This window comes from Rhinoderma darwinii, chromosome 7, assembly GCF_050947455.1.
Source record: "Rhinoderma darwinii isolate aRhiDar2 chromosome 7, aRhiDar2.hap1, whole genome shotgun sequence".
Classification (NCBI taxonomy): domain Eukaryota; kingdom Metazoa; phylum Chordata; class Amphibia; order Anura; family Rhinodermatidae; genus Rhinoderma; species Rhinoderma darwinii.
The window spans coordinates 135,094,643-135,114,449 of NC_134693.1; the positions used below are offsets into that span (position 1 = coordinate 135,094,643).

Here is a 19,807-nt window from a genome sequence, read left to right on the forward strand (position 1 = left end):
CCTATTGGTCGGATACAAGAGGCGCTCACTGATTGGCTGCGGGTTCGGTTCTGTTGCTAAGGGACGGGTGGTTACTAAGGTAGAATGTGCCAGATTCTCCTCAGGGAGAGAAGAGTGAGGAGGTGGGTGAGGGGGAGCTTAGTCATGTGTACAGAGACAATGGGCGCTAGGCACCTGTGTATTTACATCAGTAATGTCTCCACAGGACAAGTGTTTGCTTTATGTCACTTCTCCTAGATTGTGGAAGGTTTATAGCCTGTCAAGTGCAGAGGAAGGAAAAGATAACACTTTAGCAGCTTTTTGTGCTACCGGTCTTGTGTAAACCGGCCAAACATGGGTTAATCTGCCACAGCCCGACCGCCATTACGATATTTTTCACTAGTGGGGTGCAGGTTTTAAATCGCCGTACATTGCGAAGATTGTTGCAAAATTTTCTGTGCGTTATCGCAGGTCACACGTCCGTCTACTACGATATTCTATACAGCAAAAAATATATACATGGTACGTGCCGCCGTGTGTAGGACGCTGTTTTGACATAGGCCGGGTCCCTATTGATGCGTTTGGCGTTTCTGTCGGGAACGCTGCTGGCAAATACGGCGAACGTAGTTAACGAACGTGATGTGAACAGAGGTTTAAAGGGAATGGGTCGTGTATTTAATCACGTGTTTGGTCTTTTTTTATGTTGTGGCTATTTATTTTTTACTTGTAAATCCTTCCCTGAGGGCGGCCATATTGGAGACACGCTTTCTTAGTCCGCACAGCAGGGTGTGTGCGCTTTATGGCAGCCGAAATGAATGGGAGTCAGACAGAGAAATCTCAGAGATTATTAGTTTCCAGGAAGTGATGGAGTACAGCCCCTCCCCCACAGACCAGGGGGCGGCAGGAGAGCTGCATACAAAGCCTTAGGCCCCATGCACACGAACGTATTTTCGTGGTCGCAATTCACCCGCAAATTTGCGGGTGAATTGCTGCCCGATTCATTTCAATGGGCACATGCGCACGGCCCAGGAGCCTGGACCGCAAAAAGAACGGACATGTCTTATTACGGCCGCATCTTGCGGTCCAGGGTCATAGAAATGAATACACGCGGCCATGTGCACGGGCCGTGATTTGCGGGTGACACTCCACGGCCGTCCGAGCCGCAAATCACGGCTGTGCACACCACTACGGTCGTGTGCATGAGGCCTTATCTGCGTATAGTTTTGCTACCCCACTATATCTAGGCCTCCAGTCATACATTAGAGCTGTCATTAAAAAGGGGTTGTCCGGGCACGGAACGGTTTTTCATACGGATGACCTATCCACATGATCATCGGTATATGATCGGTGGGGTCCAACACCCGGACCCCGCACTGATCAGCTGTTTCGGCTGCCTCCATGTTATGCAGTGGCCGGTGTTGGAAGCAGATGGCTCCGTGCATTGTATAGCGGCCGTGCTGCAACTCTGCTCCTATCCACTTGAATACTGCAGCACGGCCGCTATACTGTAACCGGAGCCTTCTACTTCCGGCACGGTCGTCCGGTGGATAGATCATCAATATGAAAAACCGCCCCGTGCCCGGACAACCCCTTTCACTTGCCGGCCTTCTTGCTCGTAATGCAATTCCCTCATACAATTAAAGTGTCGTCACAGTTGGAGCTTCAGTTCCTGAAAGGTGAACATGAATTTACAGAAGTTTCCGGCACCTCCTTGGCTCGGTTTACTTCAATGTCTAAGCAGAGCACTTAATCGTGATAGACGTGATTAGTCATTTCAATGTGTGACTAGGTGCTGTCATGTTTTATAGCCATGCTACTACAGACAGCCTCTGTTTGTGACTGTGTACTAGTAGAAATCAGTGAACTAAACCTGTGGCTCTCCCTCCTACTGGCTGCCCGCCCTCCGTCCCACTGACAGCCTGCCCCCGACCTAATGAAAGCCTTTCCTGCGCCTTACTGACAGCCCACGCTCTGCCATACTGATGGCCCGCCCTCCGTCCTACAGAAAGCCTGTATTGAAAGCCCTCCCTCCCTTCTACTAACATCCCACCCTCCCTCCTAATGACAGCCCACCCTCCCTCCTAATAACATCCCACCCTCCCTCCTACTGACAGCCCACCCTCCCTCCTACTGACAGCCCGCCCTCCCTCCTACTGACAGCCCACCCTCCCTCCTAATAATATCCCACCCTCACTCCTACTGACAGCTCGCCCTCCCTCCTACTGACAGCCCACCCTCCCTCCTAATAATATCCCACCCTCACTCCTACTGACAGCCCACCCTCCCTCCTACTGACAGCCCACCCTCCCTCCTAATAACATCCCGCCCTCCCTCCTACTGACAGCTCTCCCTCCCTCCTACTGACAGCCCGCCCTCCCTCCTACTGACAGCCCGCCCTCCCTCCTACTGACAGCCCACCCTCCCTCCTACTGACAGCCCTCCCTCCTACTGACAGCCCACCCTCCCTCCTACTGACAGCCCGCCCTCCCTCCTAATAACATCCCACCCTCCCTCCTACTGACAGCCCACCCTCCCTCCTAATAACATCCCGCCCTCCCTCCTACTGACAGCCCACCCTCCCTCCTACTGACAGCCCGCCCTCCCTCCTACTGACAGCCCGCCCTCCCTCCTACTGACAGCCCACCCTCCCTCCTACTGACAGCCCACCCTCCCTCCTAATGACAGCCCACCCTCTCTCCTACTGACAGCCCACCCTCTCTCCTACTGACAGCCCACCCTCCCTCCTACTGACAGCCCACCCTCCCTCCTAATGACAGCCCACCCTCTCTCCTACTGACAGCCCACCCTCTCTCCTACTGACAGCCCACCCTCCCTCCTACTGACAGCCCACCCTCCCTCCTACTGACAGCCCACCCTCTCTCCTACTGACAGCCCACCCTCCCTCCTACTGACAGCCCACCCTCCCTCCTACTGACAGCCCACCCTCCCTCCTAATGACAGCCCACCCTCCCTCCTACTGACAGCCCACCCTCCCTCCTACTGACAGCCCACCCTCCCTCCTACTGACAGCCCGCCCTCCCTCCTACTGACAGCCCACCCTCCCTCCTAATGACAGCCCACCCTCCCTCCTACTGACAGCCCACCCTCCCTCCTACTGACAGCCCACCCTCCCTCCTACTGACAGCCCACCCTCCCTCCTACTGAGAGCCCGCCCTCCTGCTTACTGTTTGGACCATTGTTTTAATCTGAATCAGTTAGCTCTACACACGATTGGTCCAAGGGGTTTAGTTGGGGTCATTTGCATACCGTGTCGGAAAACAAACTAGCCCACCCAATCGAAGGGGATGTTTGGTTGGTACTGGACTACCCACTGGTTTGGATATTTTAGAGCATTACACAATACGATAAGTATACTACATGGACATACTGGTTCTATGTAAAGGAAGGCGCTAGTAAGTAACAAAAGTAGGAGGAAAAAAGTATGGAGAATTTTAAAGAGGATGTGTACCCGAACTTCTATTTATACCCCAGGCTGAGGTGGAGGTTGACAAGGGGTGACTGCTTCCAAGTTGCACTTCTCGCTGGCAGCACAGGGTCATACAGCTATAAGTTCAACTTCTGAATCTTTTAAGACCGACTGGTTTCTATGGATACACTTCCTAACAACCACAAACCTTTATATGGAGTTGCTAGACAGCATGTCTCTAGCAACCAATCTGTCTTAGATTATCAGCTGAAGACCAAATAGTTAATGAGCTAAGAGCAGAAATCAACAAGCAGACGGGGCATTAATCAAATCACCATTTCATTCTGCTGTATAGATAAGAAGTTTCTAAAAAAAATAAAAAATTGTCGTAGAACGTCCTTATATCATCAAATCACTTTTAGCCCCATGTAAATGATGGTATTGTGTGTACAGCACTGCAGACTATGTCAGAATATCATTTCTTTACTCTTTTCTCTGACGTCACATGCATAAGGCGGCACGGCCGTAATTAACCTGATCATTATTTTCTTGTAAACCAATTTGTAACCTGTTTATAAAACGTTTATTCTCAAAGGGCGTAAAGAAAACGCGTTCATCATCCAAACCTAACAAAGTCATTTACCATTGTGAGTGTCACAATGTCACACGCATTGACAACCGGACGCCTTGATTGCTGTTTTTGCTTGTATTATTTTTCATCCACGCCCATTGCTTTAATTTAATCTTCCTCGTCTAAGTTTCTGCCGACTCCTAAGTTCTTCATTGTTCACTATGGAAAGTTTGACGATTCGACCAGTCGATCTCTAGTAAGATACATAAGTAATGACGAACCGTTGAGCGATGTACGGCAAATGAACTGTAGAGCTATACAGGCTTTATTAAATCTGTTATTGGCGGGACAGGCTGTTTATAGGACAGAACAATCAGATTCCTGGATTTATCGCAGGAGACATCAAAGTTTACTACAAGAGCTCGGAAACTTTCCTGGAAAGACACATAATCGTTCCGTCTTCTGTACGATATCTTGAAGACAAAAAGTTCTTTTATCTCCTCCCCTACGTAAAGAACAAATGTTCTCGCTGTATTTAAATTACATCAATTTTTGCATTCAATAATGGAGATACTTGCGATTACACTACGGATTTCCAGCTGGAGCTACAGCGGTATTCGGAGCGCAGAACAATAGATTCTCCGAAGGTATCAAATCAATACACAATAATAGAAGACGAGGTGTTATCCTGAGAAAGCGGCTTCTTCTTCTTCTGTAGAATTTAGAGTACAAGTTGTTTAAATGCACAAGGACGGCAAATGACTGGAGCGAGAATTAGGGTTTGTTCACACGTCTTAACAAATTACATCTGAAATCACGGAGCGAAAACAGCTCTTGAATTTCAGAAGTTTTTGCAAGTACTCGCGTTTTTCGTGGGGTGTCCATTACGGAAGTAATTAGAAAACTTCTCCAAAAACGTCCAAAGAAGTGACGTGCACTTCTTTGACGCGGATGTCTTTTTACACACCGTCGTTTGACAGCGACGCGTACAATTACACCTCGTCTGAACAGAACATCGTAAAACCCATTGCAAGCAATGGGCAGATGTTTGCAGGCGTAATGGAGCCGTGTTTTCAGGCGTAATTCGAGGCGTAAAACGCCAGAATTACGTCTGAAAATAGGCCGTGTGAACATACCCTAAATGTATGTTCACACGTCTTAACAAATTACGTCTGAAATTACGGAGCTGTTTTCAGGCGAAAACAGCTCCTGAATTTCAGACGTTTTTGCCAGTGCACGCGTTTTTCGTGGGACGTCCATTACGGACGTAATTGGAGCTGTTTTTCAATGGAGTCAATGAAAAACGGCTCCAAAAACGTCCAAAGAAGTGACATGCACTTCTTTGACGCGGACGTCTTTTTACGCGCCGTCTTTTGACAGCGACGCGCAAAATTATACCTCGTCTGAACAGAACACAGTAAAACCCATTGCAAGCAATGGGCAGATGTTTGCAGACGTTTGCAGACGTAAAACGCCAGAATTACGTCTGAAAATAGGTTGCATGCACATAACCTTACAATCATGTGCAGTATATGAGTACACTTGCTAATATACATTCCGGTCCCCTGTCGCTCTGATTCTGAGATTTTTATAGCGCTTCCGGGAGATCGTAAGTCTAGTTGCACAGTCTTCTTTGATGACGATACGACTCTTCATAAGGTGATCGGCCCCGCTGTACTCTATGTACCGTAATCGCTTTACTACTGCTCCTGCTTGTACATAGAGTACAGCGGGATCGGTCACGTGACGAAGAGTCGTATCGTCACCAAAGAAGACTGTGCAACTAGACTTCCAGTCCCCCAGCAGCGCTATAAAAATGTATGGAAATCTCAGAACCAGCACGACAGAGGACCGGAATGTATATTAGTGAGTGTATCACATCGCTGCTAACCATTTTTGGTCCCCACATAACCCCTTTAATGTTTGAAAGACATGCATTTAAATGGGATAATAATTGTATGTTTTTTCTTAACTTGGATCGCTTGTCTTTCCTCCTGTCTCATTTGGTAATAACTAGCAGATGCCTGTTTACACAAGGAGATATAACGACGACAAACAATAATTTATAGGCAACTTAAAACATTAGATCGTCTACAAGCAAGCAATTTCTCGCTGATTGTGCAATTGATGAATATGTTTACACCTTCCAATAATAGCAAACTTTTACGCAGTCTTACGATATTTTATATAATAATCGCCACCTGTGTAAATTGCCCTTTAAATATTGTCTATGGTCGGAGTCCATGTACGTGAAAGGGTAACTAAACTTTAAAAAAGACTTTTGACACGTCATAGTGACGTGTTTTGACATGTCAGAAGTTTCTAATGAGCCCGTACACCGTTCCGAGGAAAGCCGATCAGAAACGAAGCGGCATTGCGCTCACCCGAGCACTTTTTTCGCCTTGTTTTAGAGATTGGCAGGGGGGGTCTCAGTGTTCGGACCCCCACTGAACAAAACTTCTGACATGTTAGTATGACATGTCAAAAGTTTTTTATAAGTTTTGTTACCCTCTAAGGTGGCCATGGATAGATGTCACAGCTTATCAGTCCAGACTACTCTATTAGCAATCACGTTTGACTGGGCCGAATATGTGCGGTATTGGACACATCTGGCGCCACTTCTCTTCGGAGGACACAATAGGATTGGTCATGAGATCAGGGGTTTACATAGAAATAACGAGACCCATAGCAAAAATTTAAATATATCATTGCTCCTTTACATCTTTAGGCAGTGCTTGGTTACCTCCTTCTCTTGGAGGAGAGACGTATGGCCACTGTCTTGCCCCCCAATAATATTTGTTAACATTGGGTGGAGGGGGAGACTAACATTAGCTAGGCCTCATGGTAACTCTGGGATTGCCTATGGGATGTTGCTAGGAAGAAGGAGCTGGTGGGTTATGTGCCCTGGGTGCTGCGGGAGGATGAGTACCTTAACCAGGGTCATAGCAGGTGGTTGGCTACTGGGGCATGAGTGTGGGGATGCCAACAAGACACTCTACCTTGGCTAGGATAAATAGATACAGGGCTAGGGCAGCAATCCTGAATGTTTGTCCCAGATGAACAAAAGCCTAAGGGTATGTTCACACGAGGGCGTCCGTTACGGCTGAAATTACGGGGATGTTTCAGCCTGAAAACATCCCCGTAATTTCAGCCGTACCGGCATGTGCAGGCGCTTGAACGCCGCGTCAATTACGGCCGTAATTAGCGCTGCTATTCATTGGAGTCAATGAATAACGGCTCTAATTACGGCCAAAGAAGTGACAGGTCACTTCTTTGACGCAGGCGTCTATTTACGCGCCGTCTTTTGACAGCGGCGCGTAAATATACGCCTCGTGTGAACAGACAAACGTCTGCCCATTGCTTTCAATGGGCAGATGTTTGTCAGCGCTATTGAGGCGCTATTTTCAGACGTAATTCGGGGCAAAAACGCCCGAATTACGTCCGTAAATAGGCCGTGTGAACATACCCTTACTACGACTGGGTTGCCCAAATGGTATATATGGTCTTGGATACAGTCAATTCTGTCTAGTCCATGTTTCCCCCAACAGGAGACATCAAAGGGCGGTTCGGTAGGTCCCATTAACATTATATTGTTGGCAGATCCCACCAACTAAAATCTTGTCAATAACCAGTGTTACACTGCCCTAGAGATCAGGTGTAGGAACTTTCTGGCCTTTTGACATGACCCATCCACTTTTTATTGGTCATACATGGCCAGATATCTCACTGACTGACACTAAGACACCGGCACCTCTTCGGAACCTTTGATACGTCAATCAGTGTGTCGTATGGATGTTCATAGACACTCTGTACTTAGCACATCTATACAGATCTACTATAACTTGCAGTATATATTCATACAACAGGGGTTGGGAAGTTTTTCTCTGTATGAAACATTCCGAATACAGTCCACGTATTTTGACCAGGACTACTGAGATATAATTTTTATTTTCGAGGGTGACATTAATTTTTATTTGGACTTTTTGGACTGAAATTCGTATCATGTACTAAACTGAAGCACAAAGTAACTCATGTTATTGTGGCGCAGAACTGTTTTTTAGGGTGAGTATACACATTACTTAAAGTCAACCAAACCCGCCGATTTTTATCTAATGTGCATGGGGGTTTTTCCGATCCTCCTCCAAATTTAGATGTCGGGAGAAAGAAGGGTTGGGGATGTTTGATTTCAACATGACCGATTCTTTGTTGCCGTTGGAGATAAACTGCTTATTCCCCTCTCCCTTTTGACAACACATGCACATTCGGCCGAGCCAGGCGTGCATGTGTATGGAGGAGTCATGTGGAATAGCTGTCCAATGGCAGCCCTTGTAAATCTATGGGTAGCTTTATTCCTTGATCGACTAATCCGCATACAATTAGAGAAGTTATTTAATAATTGCCGTCTCATATAACAGGTTGTGCAATCTCCTTCATTACTGTTTCTGTCATGTTAGATGTTTGTTTACTGATGATTAACTATTATGTATATACAGTGAGGTCCAGAATTATTTGGACAGTGACACAATCTACATGATTTGGGCTCTGCTGCCACCACATTGGATTTGAAATGAAACAACTGAGATACAATTGAAGTGAAGACTTTCAGGTTTAATTCAAGGGGTTGAACAAAAACATCTTGTGAAACGTTTAGGAATTGCAACCATTTTTCTACACAGCCGCCTCATTTCAGGGGCTCAAAAGTAATTGGACAAATTAACGTTACCATAAAAATTTTTTTTTTTTAATTCTTTGTAGAGAATCCTTTGCAGGCAATGACTGCCTGAAGTCTGGAACCCATGGACATCACCAGACGCTGGGTTTCCTCCTTTGTGACGCTTTTCCCGGCCTTTACTGCAGCGTCTTCAGTTGTTGCTTGTTTGTGGCTCTTTCTGCTTTAAGTTTTGTCTTAAGTAAGTGAAATGCAGCTTGATCGGGTTGAGATCTGGTGACTCGGCCATTGCGGAATATTCCACTTCTTTGCCTTATAAACTCCTGGGTTGCTTTTGCACAATGTTTTGGGTCATTGTCCGTCTGTACTGTGAAGCGACGTCCAATCGACCTTGCTGCATTTGGTTGAATCTGAGCAGAAAGTAAATCCCTGAACACTTCAGAATTCATCTGGCTGCTTCTGTTTTCAGTCACATCATCAATAAAACACAAGTGACCCATTGCCTTTCGCAGCCACGCATGCCCATGCCATCACACTGCCTCCACCATGCCATCACACTGCTGCCACCATGCCATCACACTGCCTCCACCATGCCATCACATTGCCTCCACCATGCCATCACACTGCCTCCACCATGCCATCATACTGCCTCCACCATGCCATCACACTGCCTCCACCATGCCATTATACTGCCTCCACCATGCCATCACACTGCCTCCACCATGTTTTACAGAGGATGTGGTGGCTTTGGATCATGAGCCGTTCCAAGCCTTCTCCATACTTTCTTCCTCCCATCATTCTGGTCCAGGTTGATCTTAGTTTCATGCTGTTCCAGAACTGGGCGGCTTCTTTACATGTTTGGTAAAGTCTAATCTGGCCTTTCTATTTTTGAGGCTGATTAATGGTTTGCACCTTGTGGTAAACCCTCTGTATTTGTTCTCATGAAGTCTTCTCTTTATGGTAGACTTAGATACTGATTCACCTACTTCCAGGAGAGTGTTCTTCACTTGGGTAGATGACGTGAAGGGGTTTTCCTTCACCATGGAAAGGATTCTGCGATCATCCACCACTGTTGTCTTCCGTGAACGTCCAGGCCTTTTGGAGTTCACGAGATAACCAGTGCGCTCTTTTTTTTTTTTTTAAGAATGTACCAAACAGTTGATTTGGCCACTCCTAACATTTGTTCATCTCTCTGATCGAATTCTTGATTGTCTTTCCGGCCTAACGATGGTGGTTTCACTTGCATTAAGAGCTCCTTTGACCTCATGTTGTGGGTTCACAGCAACAGCTTCCAAATGCAAATGTCACACCTGGAACCAAATCCAGACCTTTTACCTGCTTAATTGATGATGGATTAACAAGGGAATAGCCCATGCATTCCATTAAATAGCTTTTGAAATAATTGTCCAATTACCTTTGATCCCTTGAAAAAGAGGCAGCTTCACATTAAAGAGCTGTAACTCCTAAACCATTCCTCAAATTAGGATGTGAATACCCTCAAATTAAAGCTGAGGGTCTGTACTTTAAACCCTTATTGATTATATAACTGTATATTCAAGATGTTTTGGTAAACAGCTAAAACGCCAAAACTTGTGTAATAATTCTGGACCTAACTGTATGTTAATAGTATATAGATATCTTGTCAATAGCTCAGTGATTTAGGACGTAAATCACATTTTAATAGGCACGGTCTAGTTTCAAAACAAAAGCAGAAATGACTTGGCTGCTATTCGGTTATGCAAGAGTAATATTCATTCCAAAGCTAATATTATGACACCCATTAAATAGAGTTTCACTGTTTTGTTATCATCTCCTTCAAATCATCACTATGTTTAGATGAAAACAATGATGGGTGACGCCTGTAAGGTTGTTGCTTAACCCACCATGGATTTGCCTTTAGGCTCCAAATGTACCTTTCTATGCAAAAAGATAGTGTGATCCACATCTGATCTTCATGAAAAATACATACAGGTCTCTCTATGGATATATCCTATCCATAAAGATCAGACTGATAAAGTTTTCATGCAGCAAGAATAACCAAAGACAATGTGGACCCTTTGTGACACTAGAAGTAGATTTAGATTTTCCTGACATATAGAAACTTAAGGGGGCTATCCACGACCGGACAACTGATGACCTATCAACCGGATAGGTCATCAGTATATGATTGGTGGGGGTCCGACAACTGGACCCCACACTGATCAGCTGCTCCGGCCGCCTCCGGGCTACCGTCATGGCATAGCAGCCGAGCTGCAGTACTGTATTCAAGTAAATAGGAGTAGAGATGCAGTTCTGCAGAACGCCCGCTATGCAGTAGTCGGAGGCATCTGCTTCCTGTTCCAAATACAGCATACCGTTCAAAACATCCGGATGCAGCCGGAGAAGCTGAACGGTGCAGGGTCCGGGTGTCGAAACCGCACCGATCATATACTGATGACCTATCCTGATAAGTCATCAGTTGTCCGGTTGTGGACAACCCCTTTAAAGAAGTTTTCTTATTGGAGCCAGCAGCTCCCAACACCCCTGTCAAGCTGCTGATTTTGCTAGGGCAAACCTCAGCCTGCCAAACATTTTCCCTGCAGCGGCCACTGCAGGAGAAATGTAGTATTACGTGGCTGCCATTCATACATGTATGGCTCGAGTCTACCAGTTCTGGCTCATAGATGGGAGTCCTGAACCGGGACTCTCTCTATGATGCCATATGGCCTAATGGGGCATATTGACAGGGGTTGTCTTCTAGAGACAACCCCTTTAATGGGTTGCCATGGTACCATGTATGGAGCAATTCATTTGACTGTGTACTATCCTACAGTTCACAGCCCCCAGGTTTGCCCTACTAGTGGTAGCTACTACAAAAATCGACAGAGACCTGAGCTCTGACTGCTATAAAGATATATTAAAATATGAACTTTAAGGTTGAGTTTGGTATAGAATTCATGCGAACCCTCTTTATTTCAGCAAACAATACATGAAGTGTTTCCTTGCACTCACTTGTACTTTTTTGCCATGATTATTATTATATACAATAGATACAATCTTCACAGGCCATGTTTCTTATTTTTGACAGGTCCGTGATTTTTATGCTTTGGTAGCAAGTAACAACCAGTTCAGCATTTGAGCATCTCCAGACGACTAATATAATAAAGTCCGTCTAATCACTTCACTCCACAATCTAATTTGGCAGAACCGGTAAGTTCCACCTTAATTATTTTGTTTTTCTATCTGAATTGTGGCCCTTAACCTACTTAACCAGCTGATAAATGATTTGTTCTTTTATACTGTAAGCGCATATGAAGGCAGGGCAACTTACCAGTATAATATATAACTATCATTAATGGGTCAATTACCCAGTATTTCACACTTGACAGGTCTACAAAATGGAGATACAGTAAGTTATATAGAGTTCTCCTATGTCCATGTCTAATAACAGTGGAGGGCTCGTAGATGAATGTTTGCTATGGTATGGTATACTGCATCCTTATAATAATATATTATTAAGGTCTACATAGAATTAGATGTACTAGGCATAGGCAGGTAAGGCAGCCATCTACGGCACCGCCTCGGGCCCCCAAATCTGTGGGTACATAGATGGCCCTCTACGCAGGTAGCAATGCTCCTACGTCAGCCAGGTCCTAAAGATGAGTAGAGTTCAGCTCACGGAACCACTGTTTAAGATTAAAGTCTGGAGATTAAGATTTCCACCACTGGATGAAAAAAATGGACTAAAGGGGTTGTTTGCTTTGGGCAGTCTCTGCTTGTTAGAAAGATCCCTTAATAATAAGCAGATCACAATGTGTCCCACTGCTGGGTCCCTCAGTGATCAGCTGTAATCTGTGGGAAAACCTAGCAGTAAGTGTTTCGTTTTCCTGCAGTGCCCCCACAGGGGAAATTAAGTATTACACAGTGCCCATTTATATAAATTGGTTGTCTTTGTAATGCAGGACAGGACATGTCCACCAGAAGGAGAGAGACGCTCTTTGGAGCCTTTTCCCATTCTGGCCAAGACATGAGGATCCTAAAGGAGAGCCCCCTCTATTAACTAAGCATTACTTAGTAGGGTATATGAAAATGTTTTTGTTTTTTTTATACCAGACAACCTCTTAAATAAAAGGACCTATCACTGCGCCACTTGGTCACCTGGGTCAAACCCAGTTAGGTCACAAGAGTCTAGGCACTATGGAAGCGAAATTATGCCACAAGGTCACCAGTGACCGGGCACTGTATATAACATTGAATCACCGGAGACTATGTACACTATGTACTATTATGTCATCAGGGACTGGGCACAGTCCATACCTTTTGGTCACCTGGTGATGAACACATTATGGATTACTGAGTCACCAAAGACTCAGTACAAAATGTACTACTGGGTCAATAGAGATTTGTCGTGGACCATACCAATAGGTCAATGTGGACTGGACCCTTTATATATCATTGACCACGAGACATATCATGGTCCATAGGGACTAGAATTTTTATATATAACTGGGACTTTTGTGTGGTGCCACCATTTGCCATAGTTAGGGAAAATTAACTATTGAGTCTAATAAATTGTGTACATGTATATATTGTGTTTTACATTATTTTACAGGATATATAGGCAGATAATAAAGATCAATTAGAAAAAAGTTGATTAAAAAGAAATATTTTCCATGAAACCATATCACTCCATTAACATGGCTGGAAATAGAAATGCGTGAAGTCCAAGGTCAACGCAGTTTATTACTTTTTTCAATATGTTTTGAAACATCAGAGAAATGAGAGGTTACGTCTCCACAATTGACAGCTCGTATTTCTTGCCTATCCGGATTCCAGTTAACCCCTCAGTCCCCATTGATAACAGCCCTACTCCCGTCCCATAAAGTGTTATTTTTGCGAATTTGAAAAATTGTTAAGTGGTTTTAAGGAACAGACTCGTTCATGAGTAGAAATACGTAAGTGTTTGTGTCCATGACCATATGTTGTTAATCCTAATAAACCGGTTTATCCACTGGATGTGTTCACAAACAGGTACTTGTGCAGCTTAACGCTTACTGCATACATTTCCCAGGGCTGAATTTTTTTTAAAGTGCTTCTAGGCATTAACCTGCGTCTGAGCTTTTTGTGACCTGATCACTAAACCATACAGCCGCAGCAATTTACTTGGAAATCTATCGTCACAAAATAAATGTTTAAATCCCAAAATTTTTAGTGGTTTTTGTTTTTCCCTATCTATATTAGAAAAAAAATCCTGAAATATTGCAGTTTTCACATTGGCCAATGAATCTTACAGTAGGATAACTTGACTTCCTATCATTTTTCAGCTTGTGCTGTGTACACTGGGGAGGGTCTGCAGTCATCAAATTATCAGAGGGCAGGATTACAATCAAAGGTATCATCTCTATTATAAAGCTGGAGCAGATAAAACAGGATCACACCACTGACAATAGGTGATGGGGACAGCTGCCCCTATAATAATGTAAAAAAAAATACAATAAAAACTACAATATACAAATAAAAAAAGTTCAGTATAGACTTTTAATCAATAAAAAAGTCTAAGCACCCAAAAATATATTATGATGATTGCTGTCGATCAATTATACTAAGTTTTCTCTAGTAATTTTTTCTAGTTAACTTTTTATAATCTATAAAATACTGAATTTTTTTGGACATTACCCTTCCATGACCAAGGGTCGTTGATGCCCCTGTGTCCAGGTCAAATTTTCCATTTCTAATAAGCACTTCTTTAAACGATAATATCTTTGGAACCGCTTTGAATATCACAACTACTTTTACTTTGTTTTTTTACAAGACTTATGAGGCTTTCGTGTTCTAGATTAGTTTAATTAATTCCATGTTTTTAATTTTTATTCTGAGCAGACAAATCACAAGAAATGTGAAAAAAAAAACACTTTTTTGAATTTTTTTATATATATTTATCTATATTATATGGAGATATATATATATATACACTACCGTTCAAAAGTTTAGGGTCACTTAGAAATTTCCTTATTTTTGAAAGAAAAGCAAATTTTTTTCAATGAAGATAACATTAAATTAATCAGAAATACACTCTATACATTGTTAATGTGCTAAATGACTATTCTAGCTACAAACGTCTGTTTTTTAATGCAATCTCTACATAGGTGTATAGAGGCCCATTTCCAGCAACCATCACTCCAGCGTTCTAATGGTACATTGTGTTTGCTAACTGTGTTAGAAGGCTAATGGATGATTAGAAAACACTTGAAAACCCTTGTGAAATTATGTTAGCACCGCTGTAAACAGTTTTGCTGTTTAGAGGAGCTATAAAACTGACCTTCCTTTGAGCTAGTTGAGAATCTGGAGCATTACATTTGTGGGTTCGATTAAACTCTCAAAATGGCTAGAAAAAGAGAGCTTTCATGTGAAACTCCACAGTCTATTCTTGTTCTTAGAAATGAAGGCTATTCCATGCGAGAAATTGCCAAGAAACTGAAGATTTCCTACAACGGTGTGTACTACTCCCTTCAGAGGACAGCACAAACAGGCTCTAACCAGAGTAGAAAGAGAAGTGGGAGGCCCCGCTGCACAACTGAGCAACAAGACAAGTACATTAGAGTCTCCAGTTTGAGAAATAGACGCCTCACAGGTCCTCAACTGGCAGCTCATTAAATAGTACCCGCAAAACGCCAGTGTCAACGTCTACAGTGAAGAGGCGACTCCGGGATGCTGGCCTTCAGGGCAGAGTGGCAAAGAAAAAGCCATATCTGAGACTGGCTAATAAAAGGAAAAGATTAATATGGGCAAAAGCACGAAGACATTGGACAGAGGAAGATTGAAACAAAGTGTTATGGACAGACGAATCGAAGTTTGAGGTGTTTGGATCACACAGAAGAACATTTGTGAGACGCAGAACAACTGAAAAGATGCTGGAAGAGTGCCTGACGCCATCTGTCAAGCATGGTGGAGGTCATGTGATGGTCTGGGGTTGCTTTGGTGCTGGTAAAGTGGGAGATTTGTACAAGGTAAAAGGGATTTTGAATAAGGAAGGCTATCACTCCATTTTGCAACGCCATGCCATACCCTGTGGACAGCGCTTGATTGGAGCCAATTTCATCCTACAACAGGACAATGACCCAAAGCCACCTCCAAATGATGCAAGAACTATTTAGGGAAGAAGCAGGCAGCTGGTATTCTATCTGTAATGGAGTGGCCAGCGCAGTCACCAGATCTCAACCCCATAGAGCTGTTGTGGGAGCAGCTTGACCGTATGGTACGCAAGAAGTGCCCATCAAGCCAATCCAACTTGTGGGAGGGGCTTCTGGAAGCATGGGGTGAAATTTCTCCCGATTACCTCAGCAAATTAACAGCTCGAATGCCAAAGGTCTGCAATGCTGGAATTGCTGCAAATGGAGAATTCTTTGATGAAAGCAAAGCTTGAAGGAGAAAATTATTATTTCAAATAAAAATCATTATTTCTAACCTTGTCAATGTCTTGACTATATTTTCTAGTCATTTTGCAACTCATTTGATAAATATAAGTGTGAGTTTTCATGGAAAACACAAAATTGTCTGGGTGACCCCAAACTTTTGAATGGTAGTATATATATATATATATATATATATATATATATATATATATATATATATTGGCTTGAAAAAGATCCCATTAGGTTGGCTCAAAAGGGGTGATTAAACACATCACCGTTTTCATCCACTACTTTGGAGTGCTGCCTCAATTCTTTTGCCTGCTGTATTTCTGAGGGCTCCTGGCCTGAGCCTAGGAGGATTTGCACCCACCACTGGAGCTGTGCTGCTTTCCTATTTTATATATTTATATATATATATATATATATATATATATATATATATTCCAAGAATCAGGCAGCACTCCAGAGATGTAGCAAAAGTAGAAAAATGTAGTCAAAACAGCAAAGTTTCAGCTCCACCATAGAGCCTTTCTCCAGCTGGAGAAAGGCACTATGGTAGAGCTGAAATGTTGCTGTTTTGACTGATGGAATAAAGCACATTTTTCTATTTTTGCTACATCTCTGGAGTGCTGCCTGATTCTTGGAATATACATTTTGGGTGACTTTGGTCGTGTCCCTGGCGGGCTTGCACCCTCATCTTTATGAACTGACTATGCGGTTAACATTTTTTTGTTTCTCTCTCTCTCTCTCTCTCTCTCTCTCTCTCTCTCTCTCTCTCTCTCTCTCTCTCTCTCTCTCTCTCTCTCTATATATATATATATATATATATATATGTATATATAGATATAGATAGATATACACATACATACATACATACACACACACACTGTACAGTTCTGTAACAATTAGTCGTCTTCTCTCTTCATCACTCTGGATCGTTGTGAGGGGAGAGTGAAGAGAGCTATAGGGCTACATATACACAACGTGAAAAAAGGATCAACTGTCAGATTTTCATGACTGGTTTGCATCAATGTGTCTCAAAATTTGAATCCATTTCATGGCCGTCTGACCGTTTTTCACCGCCAATTGCCATCCATTTTTCATGGATGAATTTTATTCGTTAGGATTTTTTTGTCCCAGCCACCTGAAAACACCACAGTGCCCATGTACATAGTGACGCAATACCACTGTAGATAGTGCCATATTGCCCAATGAATATAGTGCCAGTGCCAACGTAGTGCCCACTGTAAATAGTGCCACATTTCCCACTGTAGATAGTGCCCACATAGTGCCACACACAGTGCCCATTTAGATAGTGCTACAGTGTCCCCTGTAGGTAGTGCCCATATAATGCCACAGTACCCATGTAGATAGTGCCACACCCCCTGTAGACAGCACAACGCCCCCTGTAGATAGCGCCTCCCCCTGCAGATAGCAATAGCGCCACCCCTCTGGCGATAGCGCCACCCCCACAGCAGATAGCGCCACTTTCCAGTGCCACTCCGCCTGTAGATAGCAGCACCCCCCATAAATGGCACCCCCTTCCTGTAGATAGCACCACTGTAGCGGACTTCCATGCCTGAGCGTTGGCAGCACTGTGGCCAGGGATTCTGCTCCAGGAGTAGCCCCTGACGTCACTGTCCATATATGGATGGTTAAGCCAGGGGCTTCTCCAGTAGCGGAATCCCCGGTTAGAGTGTCAGCCGGGGATTCCTAGAGAGAGCCCTTGACGGTGGACTGTGACGTCAGGGGCTCTCTCTAGAAGTGGAATCCCCGGCACAGAGCGATCTGACACCGGGGGTTCCACTCCTGGTGGGAGTTTAGGTGGCGCTAGAGGGGAAATGAGGGTTCGATGCTATCTACAGCGGGGGGGTTTCTATCTATAGGGGGGTGGCACTATTTACAGTGGGAATGTTGAGACGTCGGGTGCTACCTCTAGGAGGGGAGTCCACGGCCTCCTAGAGGGAGCTTAGGTGCCGATATCTACAGGGGGTTTGCGGGGGTTGTGTGCGGCTCTATCTACAGTGGGGGATGTATTACGGGGCTCTTAAAGCCCCGGCAGACATGAGAGTGCAGCGCTGCTCACACTGAAGCAGCACTGCACTCCTTAAACCTCGTTCCAGGCCGCCAACATTTTTATATGTGACAACTGCACGGGGCATCAGCTGTTGGAACGTATATAGCCGTATGGCAGTCATGAAAGGGTTAAAGAGGACCTGTCAGCTCTCCTTTGTGATATAGTATACTAGTATACAGGAGCTGTCTGCTCTCCTGTGTGGTGTAGTATAAAGGAGCTGTCAGCTCTTATGTGTGGTGTAGTCTAGAGGATCTGTCAGCTCTCCTGTCTGTTGTAGGATAGAGGAGCTGTCAGTTCTCCTGTGTGGTGTAGTATAGAGGAGCTGTCAGTTCTCCTGTGTGGTGTAGTATAGAGGAGCTGTCAGCTCTCCTGTGTGGTGTGGTAGCATAGAGGAGCTGTCAGCTCTCCTGTGTGGTGTAGTATAGAGGAGCTGTCAGTTCTCCTGTGTGGTGTAGTATAGAGGAGATGTCGGCTGTCCTGTGTGATGTAGTATAGAGGATCTGTCAGCTCTCCTGTGTGGTGTAGTATAGAGGAGCTGTCAGTTCTCCTGAGTGGTGTAGTATAGAGGAGCTGTCAGGTCTCCTGTGTGGTGTAGTATAGAGGATCTGTGAGCTCTCCTGTGTGGTGTAGTATAGAGGAGCTGTCGGTTCTCCTGTGTGGTGTAGTATAGAGGAGCTGTCAGTTCTCCTGTGTGGTGTAGTATAAAGGAGCTGTCAGCTCTTATGTGTGGTGTAGTCTAGAGGATCTGTCAGCTCTCCTGTCTGTTGTAGGATAGAGGAGCTGTCAGTTCTCCTGTGTGGTGTAGTATAGAGGAGCTGTCGGCTGTCCTGTGTGATGTAGTATAGAGGATCTGTCAGCTCTCCTGTGTGGTGTAGTATAGAGGAGCTGTCGGTTCTCCTGTGTGGTGCAGTATAGAGGAGCTGTCAGTTCTCCTGTGTGGTGTAGTATAGAGGAGCTGTCGGCTCTCCTGTGTGGTGTAGTATAGAGGATCTGTCAACTCTCCTGTGTGGTGTAGTATAGAGAAGCTGTCAGCTCTCCTGTGTGTTTTAGTATAGAGGAGCTGTCAGTTCTCCTGTCTGGTGTAGTATAGAGAAGCTGTCAGCTCTCCTGTGGTGTAGTATAGAGGATTTATCAGTTCTCCTGTGTGGTGTGGTGTAGTATATAGGATCTGTCAGTTCTCCTGTGTGGTGTAGTATAGAGGATCTGTCAGTTCCCCTGTGTGGTGTAGTATAAAGGATCTGTCAGTTCTCCTGTGTGGTGTATTATAGAGGATTTGTCAGTTCTCCTGTTTGGTGTAGTATAGAGGATCTGTCAGCTCTCCTGTGTGGTGTAGTATAGAGGAGCTGTCAGTTCTCCTGTGTTGTGTAGTATATAGGATCTGTCAGTTCTCCTGTGTGGTGTAGTATAGAGGATCTGTCAGTTCCCCTGTGTGGTGTAGTATAAAGGATCTGTCAGTTCTCCTGTGTGGTGTATTATAGAGGATTTGTCAGTTCTCCTGTTTGGTGTATTATAGAGGATTTGTCAGTTTTCCTGTGTGGTGTAGTATAGAGGACTTGTCAGCTCTCCTGTGTGGTGTAGTATAGAGGAGCTGTCAGTTCTCCTGTGTTGTGTAGTATAGAGGATTCTCCTGTCAGTTCTCCTGTGTGGTGTAGTATAGAGAAGCTGTCGGTTCTCCTGTGTAGTGTAGTACAGA

At 44.4% G+C, this 19,807-nt stretch overlaps 1 long non-coding RNA gene across 1 annotated transcript in view; it reads left to right on the plus strand.

Annotated features, from left to right (window-relative positions):
* The first annotated feature begins 98 nt into the window (after window positions 1-98).
* The window catches only part of LOC142657392 (uncharacterized), a 94,601-nt gene continuing 74,892 nt past the window's right edge, over window positions 99-19,807 (plus strand). Inside the window, exons 1-2 of the long non-coding RNA XR_012849918.1 lie at window positions 99-122; window positions 11,714-11,835. This is a non-coding gene — a long non-coding RNA (uncharacterized LOC142657392). The remainder of the gene's footprint in view (window positions 123-11,713; window positions 11,836-19,807) is intronic.